Genomic DNA, 20,504 nt, shown 5'->3' on the forward strand with positions numbered 1-20,504 from the left:
TAGAGATAAGAGTCTCACGGACTTTTCTGCCTGGGCTGGCTTTGAACCGTGATCCCCCGATCTCAGCCTCCTGAGTAGCTAGGATTACAGTTGTAAGCCACTGGCACGCAGCTATTTTAACCTTTTTATGGCAAAATAAAACATAGATACAGAAAACCACACAAAATAAATGTACCACATAGTGAGTTTTGGGTTTTTTTGAGAAAAATACTTATATTACAGAGCTTGCTCTACTCATGACTGGTAGTTTTAGAAGTCCATCCACATGCCCCATCTTAAACACCAAAAGTGATCACCATCTTGGTGTTTGTAATCTTTCCTTATGTTTATTCATAATGTTGTCACCTAAGTATTCATCTCATTTATTGTAAGGCATAACTTTTATTGTAATCCATGTCTCTTATTGCATTCATAAGTTTCACTGTAATTTTTAATCTTTTCATCTAAAGATTCCCCCCTCCATTGGCTTATTTTCTTCTCAATGCATTTATTGAAGATATATACTGTGCCTAAAGATAGACATTTAACCCCTACAGACATCTGAGCTGTACAAGTCTCCATAATCTAGGTTTTTCTTGGTTCCATATGTGTGCATCTGGTACAACGTGTTTCCCTTTTCTCTGTATTTTCAGCAAACCAACATCTGGATCCAGAAGCTAGGTCAGATTCATGCTCCATCCATTTGGTAAGACTATATAGGAGGAAGATAATACATACCTGCTTATGTGTGGATTTTTTGCATGTGATGTGAGCAGTTATTGGTGTGTCCAATATCTATTGTCTAAGAGAAGCAATATCAATGCCACCATCTTCAATACTCACAAAAGTTCAATGCTATTCAATGCTTTGAATTCTTCTAACCCCAGCTCTCCACTAACTACGTATGTAAATCTTTCATGTTGTTTTCTCTCTACTTTTTAACTCCCATTTTCATTCAGTACATAACTATTTTTAATTGACAATCACTACCAAACCTTGTGGTGATCTCGGTAGTCATTCTGATGGTGAATCTCTCTCTGCTTTAGAAGATTCCTGGAGAAGAGTACATTGAAAGGCATTTGTTCTGTCCTCTTTATATGTGCTAGGTAAACAACCTATGACTCACAATTTCTTCAATATGTTATTCTATTTTCTTCTTACACAAATAACACTGCTGTCCAAAAAAAAAAACAGTTTAACGACAATTTTTCAAGCCACTATTTTTGCATCTTGGCCCAGTGCCTTTTTGTTTTCCTTTAAAGTCTAGCAAACTGACTACAACACTGTATTTTGGAGTTGGTCACTTAGGGTTTTTTTCAGGTATCTGGTACATTCTGTCAATATGTAGTTTCAAATCTGTTCTACTTCGGGAAATTTTCCTTAAAGTAAGATTATTGGTATTTAGTCTCATTCCTCATTCATTTTCTTCTCCAACAGCTATTGTTTTCTGTATAGGCTCTTCTCTGTCTCCAGTCTTCTTGAATCCTTAATTTCTTTTTAATCTTTAAATTCTTCCTACTTTATTGTTTTTTGTTTTCTATTTTTTGTTTTTGCAGTTGTAGGGCTTGAACCCTGGGCCTGAACACTGTCCCTCAGCAATTCAGCTCAAGTCTAGCACTCTACCACTTAAGCCACAGGGCCACTTCTGGTTTTCTGGTGGTTATTTTGAAGATGAGAGTCTCATGGACTTTACTGCCCAGGCTGGCTTTGAACCATGATCCTCAGATCTCAGCCTCCTGAATAGCTACAGGCATAAGCCACCAGCACCTGGCTGGTTAGTTCATTCTTATATTCCTTCTAATTAAGCTCAGGCTTAACTGCAGTATATTTTTCTCTTATTTCTCACTCTTTTCTGAGTTTTATTGCCTTGTGGCTGAGGTCATAATTTCGATGAAGGTTGTTTTTTTATATCTCACATCATTTTCTGAATGCTTTTTAGCTCATTTTTTAATCATATATATTACAGAGGTTTTTTTTTAACTTCACAGAACTCTCTCTTATTGCTTTCATGTTATATTAAGAGACTGTTTATACATCCGCTTGCTTTCTAGCATTTCCAGCAGTGTGTCCTGCCTTCACTTCACCTTGTTCACTGTCTTTGCTTTCTGGCCACCCTCCCACCCCTGCTCTGCTCTAGGACATAACCAGCAGCTCTCCTCCATGGAAGGCAGCTCTGGGGCTGGTCCAATCTTACTATGCTTCTTTGAACCAACCCAGAGCTGGGGTAGGTGGGGCCTACTCCCAGATCCCTAACTTCTGCTCTCACTTTGGTCCTCCATGCTTTCCAGGAAGTAGCTGCTGGGTATTTTCGTGTCTTCCCATTCCTGGGTCTGCCACATTTCCAAGGGCTTTGTCTCTGCTTTCTTCTGTGTACATCAACAATGCAAAGGGCTGGTGTCACTTCGTGGTTTGTCCTCACCCCTTGGCGTGTGCTTTGTTGTAAATATTTCCCAAAACTGAGAATTCAGGAAAATCCAAAATCTATGTCTTGGCTACCTTGTTTTCACATAATCTTCTTTTAAAAGATGCTAGGTTTTTTTAAAGCCTTAACAGCAAGCTAAAAAGCTTAAAATTCACACCACAAGTGAAATGCTGGCCAAGATTCTGAAAGAGAAAGCTAGCATCATTTGACATTCTTTTCCAAAAGCCCATTCTGACAGAGGCCTGGGCAAGGATGTCAATTAAGGTTAAGCTAAGACTGCTGTTGCACAGATGAGCAAGGCCCTGGGTTCAATCCCCAGTCCAGGGTGGGTGGGGGTGGGGAGGGGAGAATGGGCTTTGGTCATGGTAGTACAATCAAGAATTACAAAAGCCTGAGCTTAAGAAGTATAACAACATATACTAGGACACGGAATTTTGAAAAGTCAACATGCCAGTGCTGTAGATAATACAACACACATGTCACTTAGACACCTTCCTTATTAGGAAATGACCACCCTCTTCTTTTCAGAAATGACAAGCAAAAAATAGACATTTTTGAATTGAAGATTTTCCTCCCTGCCCCCATACACAATTCCCTCTTTAGATGCACCTCCTACTGCTCTCTAGCAGGCCCCTTCTGAAGTCTAAGACAACACCCCCCAAATCCTTCCCCCACCTGACCCCACTAACCCCAGTCTCAGCTCCCAGTCCTGCCAGTCCTGTTCAAGCTAACCACATCCTCTGCCTAGCCGAGCCATCACCCTCCATCCTGCTGATCATCATCTTTCTTACTTGTACCTGTGTCTATGCTCATTAAATCACAGGTCCGCTCCATTGTATTTCTTCACACTGTCAAACATGAGCTGCCTAAATGCCTGCCAGAGCTCACTGGTATATGGCCCAACACGCTGCAGGTACTCAAAGAAAACAGTACACAACCCAAGGCAGCAGCCTAGCTTCTTCCTCTTAAGGGATCAGAGCTCAGGCTATAACCCACCCTCCTTCACATCTGGTGTCACCCCAGCACTGAGCACCAGAAACACCTACAACACCTGCAGGGGAAGAGGGGGAGAAGGAGTAGGAAGAAGAGAGAAGAGGCAGAAGAGGAGGAAGAAGTGGAGGAGGAGGAAGAGAAGGAGGAAAAAAAGGAGGAAGAGGAAATGCTACCCCTTGACACACTTCTCCCAAAACTGTGGCTTCTTAGTTCTCCCAAAGTGTGACTCCCATCAGGAGACTGCAAGAAGGCAGACTCCCACCTTCCTTCCTTCCAACTCACTGACCTCTTGGCCTTCAATATCTCTCAGGGATATTTCTGAAGTCAGTTAGAGGTTGCCAGGATGCACCCACATGCAACCAGGGCAGTGACCTAAGACTGCGGCTCAGAATTCATCTTTGCCTATGTCCATTGTCCCTGGACAATTTGAGGCCACGGGCTCAGACTGAGACATGATGACTCACTGAGCTGCAGGCACCTTTCCTTTGTCCTTAGATGGTAGACACCAAAAATCGATGTTTCTAACCTCTATTCATTCACCTGACAAACATCACCAAGCGTGTTGCTCTGCCCTGTGCCTTCTATGTGCATAACGTGGGTGGGAATTACAGGGAGAAAAGGCAAGGCCTGAGCCCAAGGAAGACAAATATTATCTGCTCTCTTTTATGTGCAGAAGCTACAATGGAAACAAAAAAATCAATGACTTGCGTGTTAAGGGGGAGATATTGTTGAAGGTGAGAACCAGCAGAAGAGGAAGAGTGAAAGGCCAGGTTGAAGGTGATGATAAATGTGTAGAGAAATGGAATAATGAAGCCACTAATATTATCTGTGTAAGACAATAGAAGGTAAGAAAGTAATGGGGGAGAATTTGGTCAGTTTATTATACACGGAATGGACATATCACAACCAGACCCCTTTGAACAATAAATCTACATTAATAAAAAGAGACAAAGGGGGGGGGCTATTCTGAACTGTAAGAAGGAGAGTAGCTTAAAGGCAGAGGTTTCCTGGGTGGCTTGCAGAGGTTATAGACAGAGACCTTGGGGCCTTCTGATTACTCCCACAGTGCCCTCTTCTGGCCCAGATTTGCTGTGCCTACTAATGCAGGGCCCTCATTTTAGGAGGCCCCAAGGGCAGAAGCTGGGGGGTACCTCTCTCACACATTTAATGCAAGGAGCAACTTCCACATCTTGAAAATGGGATCTGGATCCAGAATTGTCCCAAATCCTGACAGACTCCATCCTACAGAATATTCTCTGTCCTTCCAAAACCTCTACTTGAACAAGGCTAACTTTCTTAACATTCCTCAGGTCCCTGGCCCTTTTAAAACAGCAAGAAAGCCAAGCCAGCTAGCCAGAATCTGTCTCTATGAGTTGTTCTGCAAAATGTCAACTCTATGTCTCTACATAACCGCTCTGGAAGTTCTCCCAGTTTATATGGAGTAAAATAGTCTTTGTTTCGTTCATTCAGCCCAGCGGAAATGGTCTAGAATGTTCTACAGAACTTCATTTTTAGATAACAAATAGGGAATTCTTTTTATCCAGGATTCACACAATGCAGCTAACAGAATCTTGAGATTTTTCCAAGAGTGCTCCCAAAGAGTGCTCCCTATAAGGACTCACAACCTGTCTTGTGCATCACAGAGATGTTGCTTGGTCTCTTGACCACTGGCAGGTATTTGCCTGGGTTCTGACTATCCCTGCTCTCCTAGCTCATTTTATTCAGGAGATTTAGCTCTCATCCCACTGTCTATCTAGATCAATGATAGAGCATCCCATAAACTCCTGCGATCTCCCTAGGATTGGCTGGCCCGTTGTGTTTTCTGTTTGAAAGCACCAGATTTGGAGGTGGTGGCATAAAGGTTTGGGGATATACCGAGGGAAAAAAAAAAACATTTTGCCAGAGATGGGACTTGGTATGTCAGAATACACAGGGAGCTAGTGGCTCACACCTGTAATCCTAGGTGCTCAGAAGGCTGAGGTCTGAGATTGTAGTTTGAATCCAACCCATGATCCCCAGTTAACTAATTAACTGGGCGTGGAGGTATAGTTCAAGCGGCAGAGTGCCAGCCTCAAGCTAAAAAGCCAAGTGAAATTGCAAAGCCCTAAGTTCAAGCCCCAGTACCAGCACAACAAGAAAGGAAGGAAGGAAGGAAGGAAGGAGGGAAGGAGGGAGGGAGGGAGGGAGGGAGGGAAGGAAGGAGGGAAGGAAGGAAGGAAGGAAGGAAGGAAGGAAGGAAGGAAGGAAGGAAGGAAGGAAGGAAGGAAGGAAGGAGGGAGAGAGAGGAGGAGGAAAAGAGAGGGAGGGAGGGCAGGCAGGACAGGACAGAGAAAGTAGGAGATTTCCTGATACATCAAATGGGACCTTCTTTCTCCCCAAACCCACCTCATACAAACCAATCATATTGCTTCTTTTTTTATTCTAGAATAATTTATAATAATAATTATTATAATAATATTACCTGGCTATAGACCTCCAACTTTCCCAAATAAAGATATAATTTATCTAGTTAGACAATGTCTGCATTTAAGGAAATAGGTGAGCTATGGGAAATGTCAGAAAGGAGGACATTTAAGCCAAATTAAAAGAAAACTGGAACACTTGGAAGCAAATTTGGACATTAAAAATAATTTTATTTTCAGGGTATTCATACAATATTGACAGGCAGATGAAGGATCAAGTTAACTAAGGAGTGTGTAATGAGAGGAGAAAGGACAGCCGGGGAAACTGAGGCTCTAAGGAGAGTTAGATACTCCCTGTTGACCCGAGTGCTCAGAGCCAGTGAAATTTGGGGTATGGTTGATTAATATTCATTGCTAAAGTGTTTTGTACTGGAATTGAATGCCCAGTTTTCAGTATAGACAAAAAGCTCCTTTCATTGTGCTTAGAGGAACTCAGAGAAAGTGGCTGTGTGCCTTGGGGGATTTTGTTTGTTTTGTTTTGTTTATTTTCAAGGGCACAGAGCACAGCTGAGAGAATTAAGACAGAAATGAAGCCGATGATCATCAGTGGGAGAAAATCATGGAGAATTGTGATCACAAAAGGAAAAGCTCCTGGGAATCCAAACAGATGTTGAAGAGTGAGTTGGACTGTGTCCAGTAGGAAAAAGGGTCACGTCTATTTATTGTGCATTAAAAAAAAATACCAGCTGGGGATCAGAAAATATTCTTAATATCCATCTGTATTAAAAATGTACAAACTTTCTTGTCATTATTTCCTAGACAAGACAACACAGCTCAACAACTGTTTATATAGCATTTACATTGTACGGTGTATTCTCAGTCATCAACAGATGATTTGAAATGTACGGGAGAGACTGAGTGCCAGTGCTCACCCCTATAATCCTAGCCACTCAGGAGGCTGACATCTGAGAATCTCAGTTCAAAGCCAGCCTAGGCAAAAAAGTCTGCTCTTGTCCCCAATTAGCCACCAAAAAGCCAGAAGTGAAGCTGTAGCTCAAGTGGCAGAGTGCCAGCCTTGAGTGAAAAAGCTAAGCATCGCACCCAGGCCCTGAGTTCAAGCTTCAATGCAGACAGACAGTCAAAGTGTATGGGAGAGTACATGTAGGGTCTATGCAAACAGTATACCTTTCATGCAAAAGTCTTGCAGATTTTATCCTGGGATTTTGCTACTCTCTGGAGGTCATGGAACCAGCCACCTACAAAGGTAAAAAAGTGACTGGCAAAAGCCAGAGGCCAGAAAGCTTCCTCACCACCTTAATAAAATAAAATGTTTAAATGCTGGATTGGAAATGGGAACAACAAAAAAACAAAACAGGGAGAAGCAGCTAGGTGAAGTGAAGGGCGGAATATAAGGAAGGAGTTTAGTCCTCCCCCCCTGCCCCGCCCTCCCCCCCCCCTTCCTCTTCACCCCCTCATCTGTCTCATTCCAATCCCCTTTCCAAGCTGCAATGGTGGGTCTGGATGGAATGAACTCTCTTCTTCTTCCCTTCCTTCTCAGTGTCTTCAGATCTCTCAAGAGGCTACTTATTCCCACTTAACCCAGCAGGCCTCTTCCTTGTCAGTGTCTTAGAATGGGAAGCAGGGAAGAGACTGGCATTCTACCCAGAAGAGAGACTAAGGGGAACAAAGAAAGCCAGGGCTTGTGGCCAATTGGGAACATTTAGGAACAGCAGTCTTCCGGGTTCCTAGAATGTCCCAGAAAACCAGACCAATTTCTTCCTCCAAACCTCTCTTGGCAATTCCTTTCCTCAGCCTCCAGCCCCAAATGCCCCAGGCTCACACATGAATGAACAAGAACATAAAGATCCTCTTTGTCCAAATCATCTCCATGAGGATATGGGCTCATTGTGCATCTGGGCCTGACTTGCTGGCATTTCTGGGGATGGTGAGAGTACAACTCAAGAACAGCAGATTGAGGGAAACCCTGATCCTAACTCAGGCCCTATTAGTTCTTTAGAACTATCTAGAAGCCAAGAAGGGCAGGCAAACAAGATGATATCCCCTTCCTCCTATTTAAAACTCCCTTGCAACAACTTAGCTTTCTAACAACTTCTCTCCTCAGCTCTATTTTGATGCTATTATTTTAAGAGTCCCTTGAGTCAATCCTACAGAGTATGTATCCTCAATTTTTGTAGCCCACCTTCACACTACCATTTCCCCCAGCTCAGAAGATCTCATCCCCATTTCCACCCCGTATCAAGGAAGTCGCTCTAAATTAATTCTCTAGGGTAAATTTTCAACATCTGATGACTTTTCGACTCCCAATTTTCTTGGGATAAAGGAATTTAGAACAGACAAAAAGCATGCCGAAGAATTTTCTAAGGCTACATTCAAGCTTGATAATGCAAAGAAGAAAACTACAACTGCAGGAGAGCTATGTTCTTTAAACTAGTCACCCTGGGAGGCAGTGCAAATCCCAAATGGATTTCCACTGCTCTGACAATATCTTCCCTTTTAGACTGGCTTTCAGAACCAGTTTAGGAACCAGACAAGAAAAGGAGTCTTCAAATGACCCAAATGGCTTTTCAACCTACATTATGTTATTGCCCATTCCCAAATATTAACTCAACTTTCAGAGACACATGGCATGTCATCTGGAGATTATTCAAAGCTTGAGACATTGCTATGGAGGCACTTTTCTGGTAATGTACATAAACTTAGCCAGTTTACCTTCTGATCATACCTAGTGCCCTTGACTGAGATGACTGGTCAGCTTCTACCAGATTAGAGAGCATCTGGTTTCTGCAGAGCCAGCAGGTGTTTGAAAGAAAGAGCAGTGAGGCGAGTTGCTGTGGCTAGTGTGAGATGGCAAGGTAAAGTCACCTTATATCCATGTCTAAGATATAGAAAGAACCACTCTTATCCTTTTAAAGACAGGGCCACCTTCTTCATCCATATTCCACATTTTCTATTCTACCTCTAGGATAAGATTCTGCGCCTGAGTAGAAAAAAACATGGAAAGAACTCACAGGTGAGAAAGAGGATTTGATCAGCACCACCTCACCACCAGGACCTTCAATCGGGCACCAAGGACCATAACTCCCTCATGGAACCCAAAGAACCAGACCTATTTGTCTTCAACCAAGTCTAAGGCAGAAGAAATTGCAGTTTTCCAGACATCATCCAACCCATGTCATCCCATGTAGGCATTGTTATAGGCTTTTAAATTCATGCAAAGTGTCTTGCCCTAAATTAATGAAAAAGAATGTCTTTACCATACAGACCTCTGCCTTTCCTAGGAATACCTGTCCCTTGAATTCTGAGGCCCAGGAAGAATAATGAGAGGGGAAGAGTGCAGAGAGATTGAGTCCAGAAACCTGAAGGTTAATTTCCTCTCGGGGACTCGTACAAAGAGAACTATTCACGTAAGATGTTATCTGGACAGATTATTTTATATCCTATGGGAACATTCTTCTCTGCCTATATGTAGCTGTCATTCACACACACACACACACACACACACACACACACACACACACACACACAGGCTTTCTTCATCTTAGACTATTACTCATTTGGGCTTAGATCTTCAAAGATTGAGCATGTTTATCTCACTCCCTCTCTTCACCATAACACCTTGAGTGATTCATCTAGCCATTCCCTTCTTCTCACAACATCCCTGACCTATTTTAGACCCTCATTTATTTTCTCCTGTTCTAGATGTTCCATTACAGGCTATGTTAGTATCTGATTGTTTAATTTAACTTTATTGCCAACTCTGTCTTGTGAATCCCCACAGGTAGAAAGAAACCCAGTCATATTTCATCTCTCTTGTGCCAGTGCCAGGTATCTGCAGAAGTAAGGAAACCCCAGCCTACTGTTTTTCAGTCCACCCTGTTCCTTCCTGGAAAGCTCTCAACTACCCACCTCTGCCACTAGATTGATTTGTCTCCTGACTCTTCCCCCACAATTCTCAACCAACTTCCTTCCTGCTTTGAATGTTGGATGTATCTGTCCCTTCCTTCTGAAGAATATGCTAGAAGCCGTTAGTTGAAAAAGAGCAGCCACACTCTCCCTTAAGCCAAGGGTCCCCTGTGTCTTCATCTAGCCTCTAGGCCTTGCCGATCTCCATTTTGATTACTGGGTGAATGTTGGTGTTGTTAATCAGAACAAAAAATATGGAGGGGAATGAGCAGGTGATGGGGGAGACATCAGGGAAGGCAAAAGAAGACCTGTAGGGTTTGGAAGTTTGGGGTACATTCTATTATTGGCCATCAGCTACAGATATGAACATTCAGGAGAGAGGTCTGGACTGGAATAAAGGTGAGAGCAATAAGCATGACTCCACGAATAAGTCAAATAGGAGGGAGAGGGCATAAGAGAAAAAAAGGCTAAGAATAGAAACTGGAAGGGAAGGAGGCAGGGGAGGTGCGTCAAAGGAGGTCAAAAAGGGAGAAAGAAAGAAAGCCAGCATTTCAAAGGATGGTGGTCAACAGGATTACAAACCCACAGAGATCAAATAAAATCAAGATGAAAAGCAGTGATTGTATTTAAGTACCTTGGCAAAGATTTTTTTTTTAAATTTTATTTTATTTTATTTGAGAACATACTGTACAGAGGGGTTACAATTACATGGGCAGGATAATGCATACATTTCTTACCAAGCATTGCAGCCTCCTCCTTTGTTTACCCTTCACCTCCCTTCCCAGCCTCCCCCCTCCCCCCCACCCAATCATACCCCCCTCCCCCCCCCCCCACCGACATTGTAAAGCTGGTTTTGACATGACATTTTGTACTTCTCATTGTTGCAACAGGTCCACCTGAATCCTTAAACGACTTGTTTGTCCCCGTCTCCTCCACATGTTATACTGACATCAAATATAGTGAAAGCAGGGGTTACACTGTGGGGGAGGGACATACAAAGCAACAAAGAAATAATCTTATAAATGCGTTAGAAACACATGCATGAAAGAAATAAAAACATTAAAATACATACTTGAGGGTTCGTTTTCCTAACATCACATTATCTGACTTTTTCCGCTTGACTCATACCTATACTAGATATTGCAAATAAGGGAAACCATGGGACCTACGTTTCTTTGGGCCTGGCTTACTTCACTAAATATAATTTTTTCCAAGCCTTTCCATGTCCTAACAAATGGGGAAATGTCATTCTTTCTGATGGAGGCATAGAATTCCATTGTGTATATATACCACATTTTCTTGATCCATTCATCTACTGAGGGGCATCTGGGTTGGTTCCATATCTTAGCTATGGTAAATAATGCTGCAATAAACATAGTTGTGCTGGTAGCTTTAGTGTGGTCTTGTTTGTAAACATTAGGGTAAATGCCCAAAAGTGGGATTGCTGGGTCATAGGGGAGTTCTATGTGAAGTCTTTTGAGGAACCTCCATACTGCTTTCCAAAGTGGTTGAACAAGTTTACATTCCCACCAACAATGAAGTAAGGTTCCTTTCTGTCCACATCCCCTCCAGCATCTGTTGTTGTTAGAGTTCTTGATTTTTGCTGTTCTAACTGGAGTGAGGTGATATCTCAATGTTGTTTTGATTTGCATTTCTTTTATGGCTAGGGATGTTGAACATTTCTTCATGTGTCTATTGGCCATCCTTCTTTCTTCTTCAGAGAAGCTTCTCTTTAAGTCTTTCGCCCACTTATTTATTGGGCAGTAGTTTCTTTGAGGATTTGTTGTTGGGGGGTTTAATTTTTTGAGTTCCAAGTATATTTTAGATATGAGACCCTTGTCCGTTGTATGGCTAGTAAAGATCTTCTCCCAATCCGTGGGCTTTCTATTGATCTTGCTAGCTATGTCATTTGCCCTGCAGAAGCTCTGCAACCTTATGCAATCCCATTTGTCCAACCTTTCTTTGATTTGTTGTGTTTCCGGGTCTCTATTCAGAAAATTTCAGCCTGAGCCAAGGAGACCCAGAGTTTCTCCTATTCCATCCTGTAATGTTTTCAGAGTGTCTGCTTTGACTTCAAGGTCTTTGATCCATTTGGAGTCGATTCTGGTACAGGGTGATATGTAAGGATCTAGCTTTAGTTTTCTACATGTAGTTAACCAGTTTTGCCAGCACCATTTACTGAAGAGGCTGTCTGTCTTCCATTCTATTGTTTTAGCTCCCTTATCGAAGATTAGATGGCTATAGGTCTGTAGGTTCATTTCTGGGTTTTCAATTCTATTCCATTGGTCCTGAGGTCTGTTCTTATGCCAATACCAAGCTGTTTTGATTACTATGGCTTTATAGTAGAGTTTGAAATTTGGTATTGATATTCCTCCAGCAGTGTTCCTTCCATTGAGGAGCGTTTTTGCTATTCGGGGTCTTTTATTGTTCCATATGAATTTTTGGATTGCCTCTTCTATTTCCTTGAAGAATGAGGGTGGAATTTTGATAGGTATTGCGTTGAATTTGTAGATAGCCTTGGGAAGTGTTGCCATTTTCACAATGTTAATCTTTGCAATCCAGGAGCATGGGAGGTTTTGCCATTTTTTAAGTTCTGTGTTGATTTCCTTTTTCAAGATTTTAAAGTTTTCATCATAGAGGTCCTTCACTTCTTTAGTTAAGTTAATTCCTAGGTTGGCAAAGATTTTTGTTTCTGTTCCAGAGATGGTATTGAAAATGCTACGGATGATGACAATATACAGCAAAACAGTACTGAAAATAGGGATACCAAAGCAAATGCAGAATGTGGTTGTTTTCAAAAGGCTTGGTTGTTAAAGGATTGGTTTGCTAAAGGAGTTAGAAAGGGATAGTGGAAAGGAAATGTTTTGTTCATTTCTACCTAAGATATCCATATGTTAGGGAAGAGAGCCAAGAAGCTCACAATGAAGAGAGACAAGAGGATGCCTGATAAAACAAGTTCTTGCAGAGGTGAGGGGCCACATATCAGGGAACACAGAGAGGAACCTCAGAAAGAAATCCCAGGAGCTTTTCCCACTGAAATTCTAACTATCCTGGATTATTCGGTACACTGTAGACCGAGACTGAGAGATGCTACATCCCAGATCACACAGCTAGCAAATGGCAGAGCAGATGCCCAGCTTCTTGGGCTAGGATAGGTTTCCACTTCTTCTTGAACATCACTCACCTGCTACCACCCCTTCACCTTAGTTTTCTCTTCATCTTTCTGGGGTCCTAACCCACTGTGAATCACTCCTTGCAAGACTACAACCTACTCGTCTTTGTCTGCCTGGTCCTGTACAATGTCTCCAGGAAACAAATCCCAAGCCATTTTCACAGCAGCATGAGGAAATAGGCAGAACTCACTACACAAAGGGAAGATGCTTCAGGAAAGTGACTTGTCAGGATCAGAAATCGACATTTCATATTATCTTTGTGTAATTTCTTGTGATCAAATGAAAACTCTTAGCCAAGTGCAGAGGCTCATACCTGTAATCCTAGCTACTCAAGAAGCTAAGATCAGTGGGATTTGTGGTTCAAGGCCAGGTCAAAAAGGTCTCAAGATTCCATCTCAATCAATAAGAAGCTAGGTGCTTCCAGGGGCTGGTGACTGTAACCCTAGCGATTGAGAAGATTGAAATCTGAGGGTTACAGTGCAAAGTCAACTCAGGTAGAAAAATCCAAGAGACTCTTATATCCAATTAACCAGTGAAATGGCAGGCTAGAAGTGTGATTCAGATGGTCCAGTACCCTCCATGAGTGAAAAAGAGCACAAGGCTCTGAGTTTAAGCACAGGGTTGGGCACCCAAAAAAAGTGCTGCAAGTAGTACTGCACACCTGTCATCCCAGCTATCTAAGAGGCATGTAGAGGAGAATCACAGTCCCAACTCACTAGAGCAAAAAGTGAGACTCTATTCAAAAATAAGGGAAGAAAAAAAGGGTGGTGACATGACTCAAGTAGTATAGCACCTGCCTAGCAAGCACAAGATCCTGAGTTTAAACTTCCAGAGAGACAGAGAGAGAAACAGAGAAGAGAAAGACAGGGAAGAGAGGTGGAAGAGAAGAGTACCAATAGCCACCCTCTCCCATCTGAAGACAAGCCAAGAACTGAATTCATACTCTTGCTACTTCACTGGAAATTTTTCTTGGAGTTTAAAATCATTGACTGGGACTGAAGACATTTTAGTTAGGGACTACTGAGTCTCAAAAGCTCTAGCTGCAATGTAGAGAACCTTAGGGTCTCTGGACCTTAGTTTACTAAGAGGAGCCCCTGAAAACTCTGGAGAGAAGCTACTTGGGATAGGCTTGACCCACTCTAGAGAAATCCCATCCCCGAGGAAGCAGATCATATCCTCAGACACCTTCTGTTCTTCATGGGGGCAGACATTTCTGGTCACAACCTGCTTACCAGAGCCCTCAAAGTCTCCCCAGGACCTCAGATGGCATCAAAGATGGAAAGCCAAGTGATAGGTGGACTGGGGAAAGCAGAGAGAGGAAAAAGATGCCAAGCAGGACAATGCCAGCTCCAGAATTGCTGTCTAGAACCTACCTGCAGGGAATACAGGCACCAGCTGGCCCAAGCCAGCCCTTGTTGACTTAGCAAGTGGCTCTGAGGTGGGAGAAGGGGAGGAGAAGAGAACACACCACTGGCAGGCTGGCTCCCATTCGTTCCTATCATGATTAAAAGAGGCCCAGAAGGACAGAGGATACTATAGATCTGAGGATCTCCAGGGAATCCTGAAGCCTACCCACTCCGGCCTGCAGAAGCATGAGACACACAGCTTTCCTCTTTCTCTGCTGGGGACCCTGGTCTATGCCAGTGAGTATGGCCTTTACCTGCACCCCTCTCCTGAAGAATGGTCCCCGCCCTCCTCAGCAGAGACAGCAGTCCCAAACCTGTCCCAGCAGCCCACTCCAACCTCCTAGCAGACTCCCCCACACAGCCCCTGTGTTCACTGCCCAGAGGGAGCCACAAGCTCCCTGGCAGCCCTAGCCTAGCTCTACAGCCAAATACCCTTCCCATGTCCAATTTACCCACACTGCTCCAGCCACTAAAGCATTTTTGTCCCCTCAATCTGCCCTGATGTTCCCTACTACCAAGACTTCTCCACATCCTTTTGCCCATGCCCCACCGCCCCTCCACTCCTATCCCCTGTCAACCTCTCCCCTACCCAACCTTCACAATGTTTGTCTCTATACTTTTCTGGGCCAATTACTTTCCTCTGAGCAGCCTTCCTGAAGGCCCAGAATGGTCAAAGTTCCTAGGGTTGTTGTTTGTTTTTAAGATTGACTTTTGTATATTTCCCTCCTAGCATTGTCACAAATTCATTAAATAATTATTAATGTAATTATGTTCATTCCTCCAAATCCAGTATTGACTGTCAGCTTCCCCAAACAAAGACTGTCTATCTCCCCACAGCTATATCCCTAGCTCTTCTAAAACACTGCCAGCATTTTCTGTGCTATATTCATACTGATACAAGGACAGAGAAAAGTGCCCATTTCTCATGCCTGGAACCCTAACTATTCAGGAAGCAGAGACCTGGAGGATAGAGCTTCAAAACCAAACCAACACTGGTAGCTCATGCTTGTAATCCTCCCTGCTCAGAAGGTTGAGAATTGAGGACCAAGATTCAAAACCAGCCAAGGCAGACAAATCCATGAGACTCTCATCCTCAATTAACCAGAAAAAAAAAATAGCCAGAGGTGAAGGTGTGACTCAAGTTGTAGAGCACCAGCCTTGATCAGGAAAAAATTAAAAGCCACGTAAGAGCACAAGGCCCTAAGTTCAAGCCCCAGTACTAGCACAAATATTAATTAATTAATTAATTAAAATTGAAAAAGAAAGCAACCCAGTAAGTAAATTCTACAAGACTCTGATTAAATAGCCAAAAAAAAGCCAGGCGAGAGGCATGATTCAAGTGGTAGACAGACAGCCAAGCAAGCATAAGCCCTGAGTTCAAATCTCACTACCTCCAAATAAACAGAAAAAAAAACAGAACAAAAGAATGGAGAGCATAAGTGCTCATATCAGGTGGTTATCAGAACTGGGTTTGCCCTTGACCACAACCAGACCTTGTCCTTTTGATTTTAATCATGAAACTCAGACATCTAATAAGCTATAGAGGAGAGACAGCTGACCCAGTCTGGAAAGATAACATAGAGATGCATTTGGTTTAGATATCAAAACTCATCTTTGGCATATCCCTCATGTAGGTAGCAGAGATTGTCTATAGACATGTCCTGAGATGAGCGGTCTGGGAGCTCCTGGCAGCCTCAGCTGAATAGGGCTAAGCCACTGCACCCTACTTGACTTCTTTGCAGGTAACCCAGAGGCTGCTTCTGCCCCAGAATCTGTGAACCATGAGTCCTTTTTCTCCCTCTTGGCTCAGGTCCTAGGGAAAGAGTTAACCACTAAGGGGCTGGGAAGCTGGCTCAGTGGTAGAGTGTTTGCCTTGCATGCATGAAGCCCTGGGTTCGATTCTTCAGCACCACATAAGCAGAAAAGGCCAGAAGTGGCACTGTGGCTCAAATGGTACAGCGCTAACCTTGAGCTGAAGAGCTGAGGGACAGCCCCTAGGCCCAGAGTTCAGGCCGCATGAATGACAAAAATAAAACACCAAGGGTGTGATGAAAGGAGAAGCATAGAGCAATCCTGAGAGTGGGGGTGATGCAAGGGATGAAAGCTGAGGGGGTTCTTTCTGTGACTTTGCTGTCAACAGAGCTGAACACTAATCCACCCTAGGAAAATACCCTGGGGAAGCAGGAAAAGGTTTTGAGAAAGCAAGAGACATATGGATGCTAAAAACCAAATCTTAGCAGATGATGAAAGTCAAGCTCGAAGAGCACTCAAGGAGAAGATGTCCAGAGCTTAGAAGAACAAGCCCCACCCACCATACCCCAGGGGAAAAGTTATTATTCCTTGCCCCTTCTCAACCTCTGTAGTATCCCATGAGGCATCAGCTGCCATAAAGGAAAATGAAACAACTATGGGGCTTGCCACAAAGATGTTACAGCACTTGAAGAAGCAGAGGCCCAATCTTCTGGGTAAGTGTCAATGTGAGGGTCTTGAATTTTGATCCACAAACAATAGGATCTCCAGGGCAGCCCACAGTTACAGACATAAACACAGGCCAACACACAGTTCCTAGGGAGTGGGGGAGTTGTATACATCTGCTTCTATACGCAAGACTTCCAGTGCAGTAGATTGTGCTGTGCAGTATATTGTACTTGCCTGCTATCCTTCCCATAAAAGAGAAATATGTTCCCTCAGCAAAGGAGTGCCCATGGCACCCAGGACATGGTGGGAGGGAGGAGTAACTATCCTACAAATGAAGCATCTTTTCCAATTGATGGACCTATGCTAATTTATCTGAATAATTAGGATCCATACTAGACAAAGGCCAGGAGAGAACAGACTATTTGAAGGAAATCAAAAACAAAGCACAACAAAATTTTCCATGATATTTTTATTGTGAAAATACCATACAGAGGGGTTACAATTACATGAGCAAGGTAATAGTACATTTCTTATCAAGCATTGTTGCCTCCTCCTTTGTTTCCCCTTCCCATACCTTCCCATCACCCCCTCCCCCTCCCCCACCCCCTCACCCCTCCAAAGTTGTAAAGTTTCAACATAACGTCTTGTCCATCTCATTGTTGCAATGGGTCCACCTGTATCCCTATTTAAACAATTTGCTTTTTCCCTTCCCCTCCCCAAATTATACCAACATCAAATACAGTGGAAAAATTTGAAGATCTGAAACACAAGGGTGAAGGTGAGTGTGTCCCCATGTGAAGCCTCTGAGCTCCAAAGAATCATTGGCACACCTCTCTCAAGACCACCCTGTAGCTCAGCTCTGCCCCTCCTCATGAGATTAGAAAAACCACAGCCCCTGACACTGACACTTCCCTCACTTTGTGTTCTCAAATACCTCCAATTCCTCATCTAGATCCCAATTTCTGTTATTGATTGTCCCTTGAGTTTAACCCCCAGTCTTTCTGATATTCATAGCCTGCCTATTTCCATCCTCTTTTTGCCTCTTGTCCCCTTTCCAAAGTAGGGACAGGGGATAGGCTCATCCTGGACCCAATCTAACCTCCATCCCCTGGCTTGCTATAGTATCTCAGTGAGCTTGGAGGACAGAAGTTGGAGTTGGGAAGGAAAGTCAGGGGTAAAGCTGGAGCCTGGGGTCTTTAGATCCTCACTCATCTTCTTTTCTTTTCTCTCCTTCCTAACTTCCATGCTCTCTTTTTTCTTTCTCTTTGCTTTCTTCTTCTCAACTCCTTCCCTCATTTTATTAACTTATGACTGTTCCAGAAACCATTCGTGACTCTGAGGATAAGATTGGTGACATCAAGAACAAAATTGACCCAAAGCTAAAGATATAAGAAGATAAGAAGTGATGCTCAAGAGGACCAGGCCTTGAGCATACAATAACTAATTAATTAAATAGAAAAACATTGAAAGCGTCAAACAGTCTATATATATATGAGTATTGTGTGTTCCTTTAGGAGGCTAGGGTAAGAAACTCAGACAGAAGCCTAAAAGGAGGAAGAGCTCTCCATGAGGCCTCAGTAGACACCCTAATTCTTCCCCTTGAACCTCAACTTCAGAGTTAGCTTTCCAGAAGAGAACAAGCTGCAGCAAGCAAGCTCTCCCATTCAATCCCACTCCTTCAACCCAGGCCTGGGGGAGCTGAGCCTCAATTCCCAAGTTGGTGACTGTCCAGTGCCTTATTACTGTCCATAAGAGTGCTCAATAAGAATCTGTCCATTTTCCAGGATGTTGTCTAGGGCCCATAGTTAGAAAGCCCAGGCCCCAAGTTCCCTGTATTCCATTATGAACTTAAATCTAGGGCTGACACCAGTGACTTACACCTGTAATCTTCGCTACCCAGGAAGCTGAGATCAAAGGATGGCAATTCAAAGCCAGAACAGGCAGACAAATCCAAGTGAATTTTCCTTCAATTAACCAGAAAAGGTCCAGCAATAGAGGTGTGGCTCAAGTGGTAGGGCACTAGCCTTAAGCTAGGCAAGAGTTCAAAGCCCTGAGTTCAAGTCCCAGAATCAACACACCACACACACATATACCAAAAAAAAAATCCCACCTTGAGGCTGAAGGGTGGTTCAAATGGTAGAGTGGCTGTCTAGCAAGTATGCAAAGCCCTGAGTTCAAACCTAAGTGCTATCTAAAAATAAAAAATATGAAAACAAACTCACGGAGCCATTAGTGGGGTATGCCCCTAAATGAGGAGACAATCTTCTCCACTGAGTCATTTGGGGATTCATGTGGGCAATAGCTCTGTCACCTTCAATAGTTAGCTTCAAGATCATTCTATCTGTATCACAATTCTAGTGATAGAAGAGGGGATGTGTTAGCTTTGTGTTACTGTAACTAAATACCGGGATGACTGACTTAGGATTATTTTGGGTTCACAATCTTTAGAGGTTCTAGTTCAAGACTGAGAGGGCCTGTTGCTCTGGGTCTCTGATGAAGATGGCAATTATGGGGAGTATGGAGTGAAGCCAAGTGCTTGCCTTGTGAGCCAGGAGGCAAAGAGAGACAGGAAGAGGCATAACTCCCACAATCCCCTGCGAAGTCATGCTCCTAATGATGGAAAGACACTCCAGAAGGCTCAGTGACTAGGCCCTGACTCACCTAATAGCACCATCTAGTAGCAAAACCCTGGGGGCTAACCAATCTTCAATTCATTAATTTTGGCGAACATTCAACATCAAAACAGTGTGTGTGGGGAGGGGGGGAATAAAACACAAAGCAGATTGCTTAGGGATGTGTATGAGTGAGCAAGACCTATGTAAGATCTCAGTCCTGTGGTCACATCTAATGACCAGAGCTGGGAAATACCTAGCAGGAAGGTGACACAAGAAAAAATATTGATATGAGCATAGAAACTCTATCAACAGGACAGTGTAAACAAAGAAACAGGTATCTGCATAACATCTTCCATTTCTGGGGAGAGAAAGTTTTCCATAGTAGCTCATGTAAGAGGTGAAAAATACATTTCTACACCATTCTCTCAAGGCCTTTGAAGGACAAGGAAAAGAACTTAGAGTTTCCCGTTGCTCCCACGAATGCTTTTAGAAGAGGGATCAAGAGGCTGCAAAAGGGGGGGCCTCTAGGCCAGAGGAAAGGAGACAGCACGTGGTAAACAGGTGGTGGAGGTGGACCAATGGGCAGGCTTAAAGGAATGGCCACTCTTTGAGGGGCTGGAGTGTAGCTAAGCACCCTCTAAAAGGACTCTGTTACACTCTGCATTAGTAGAGGGCTCCAGAGGAGAACAAGCCAGAAAGATATCAAGATTTTTCCCTATTGACTTGGATCAGTAGCCTTCAAAGAGCTCTCCCTCACCTATTCCACCTGCCAACAATCGAAAACAGACCCTTCTCCCTTCCATGTATCTCTACTGAAGTGTCTGCTGGAAGAGAAGTGGAAGTAAGCTTTTAAACTGGATGGACTCTTCACCAACAAGAGGAACCAACAGAAAGAATCTCCTTGATAAGTCATTAAGAAGTAGGAAAGGGAGCTTTCACAACACCTATTTAGAAGCACTCTTTGGAGAAAAAAAAGAAAATTCTACTGAGACCTGACTGTTCAAACAGCTATTGTTTCCAAAGATAAACCCAAAATAACCAGGATTTGCCATCATGAAGACAATCAAGAGCAGCCATGTCTATAAAACTTCAGCTCTAACTCTCCCAAGGCTCAGAAAAAGACAAAAGCAGGAAGGAAGCAAGCATGACTAACTGGTAACACCTGGGAACTC

The 20,504-nt window shown here is 43.3% G+C and overlaps 1 long non-coding RNA gene across 1 annotated transcript; it reads left to right on the forward strand.

Annotated features, from left to right (window-relative positions):
• The first annotated feature begins 14,420 nt into the window (after nucleotides 1–14,420).
• On the forward strand, nucleotides 14,421–19,353 carry LOC122124336. Its single transcript, XR_006150521.1, has 4 exons — nucleotides 14,421–14,536; nucleotides 16,663–16,726; nucleotides 18,289–18,294; nucleotides 19,342–19,353. It is a non-coding gene; the product is annotated as an uncharacterized LOC122124336 (long non-coding RNA).
• The last annotated feature ends 1,151 nt before the right edge of the window (nucleotides 19,354–20,504 follow it).

Source organism: Dipodomys spectabilis, unplaced genomic scaffold (genome assembly GCF_019054845.1).
Source record: "Dipodomys spectabilis isolate Male_0828 unplaced genomic scaffold, ASM1905484v1 ptg000234l, whole genome shotgun sequence".
In the NCBI taxonomy this organism is placed as follows: Eukaryota; Metazoa; Chordata; class Mammalia; order Rodentia; family Heteromyidae; genus Dipodomys; species Dipodomys spectabilis.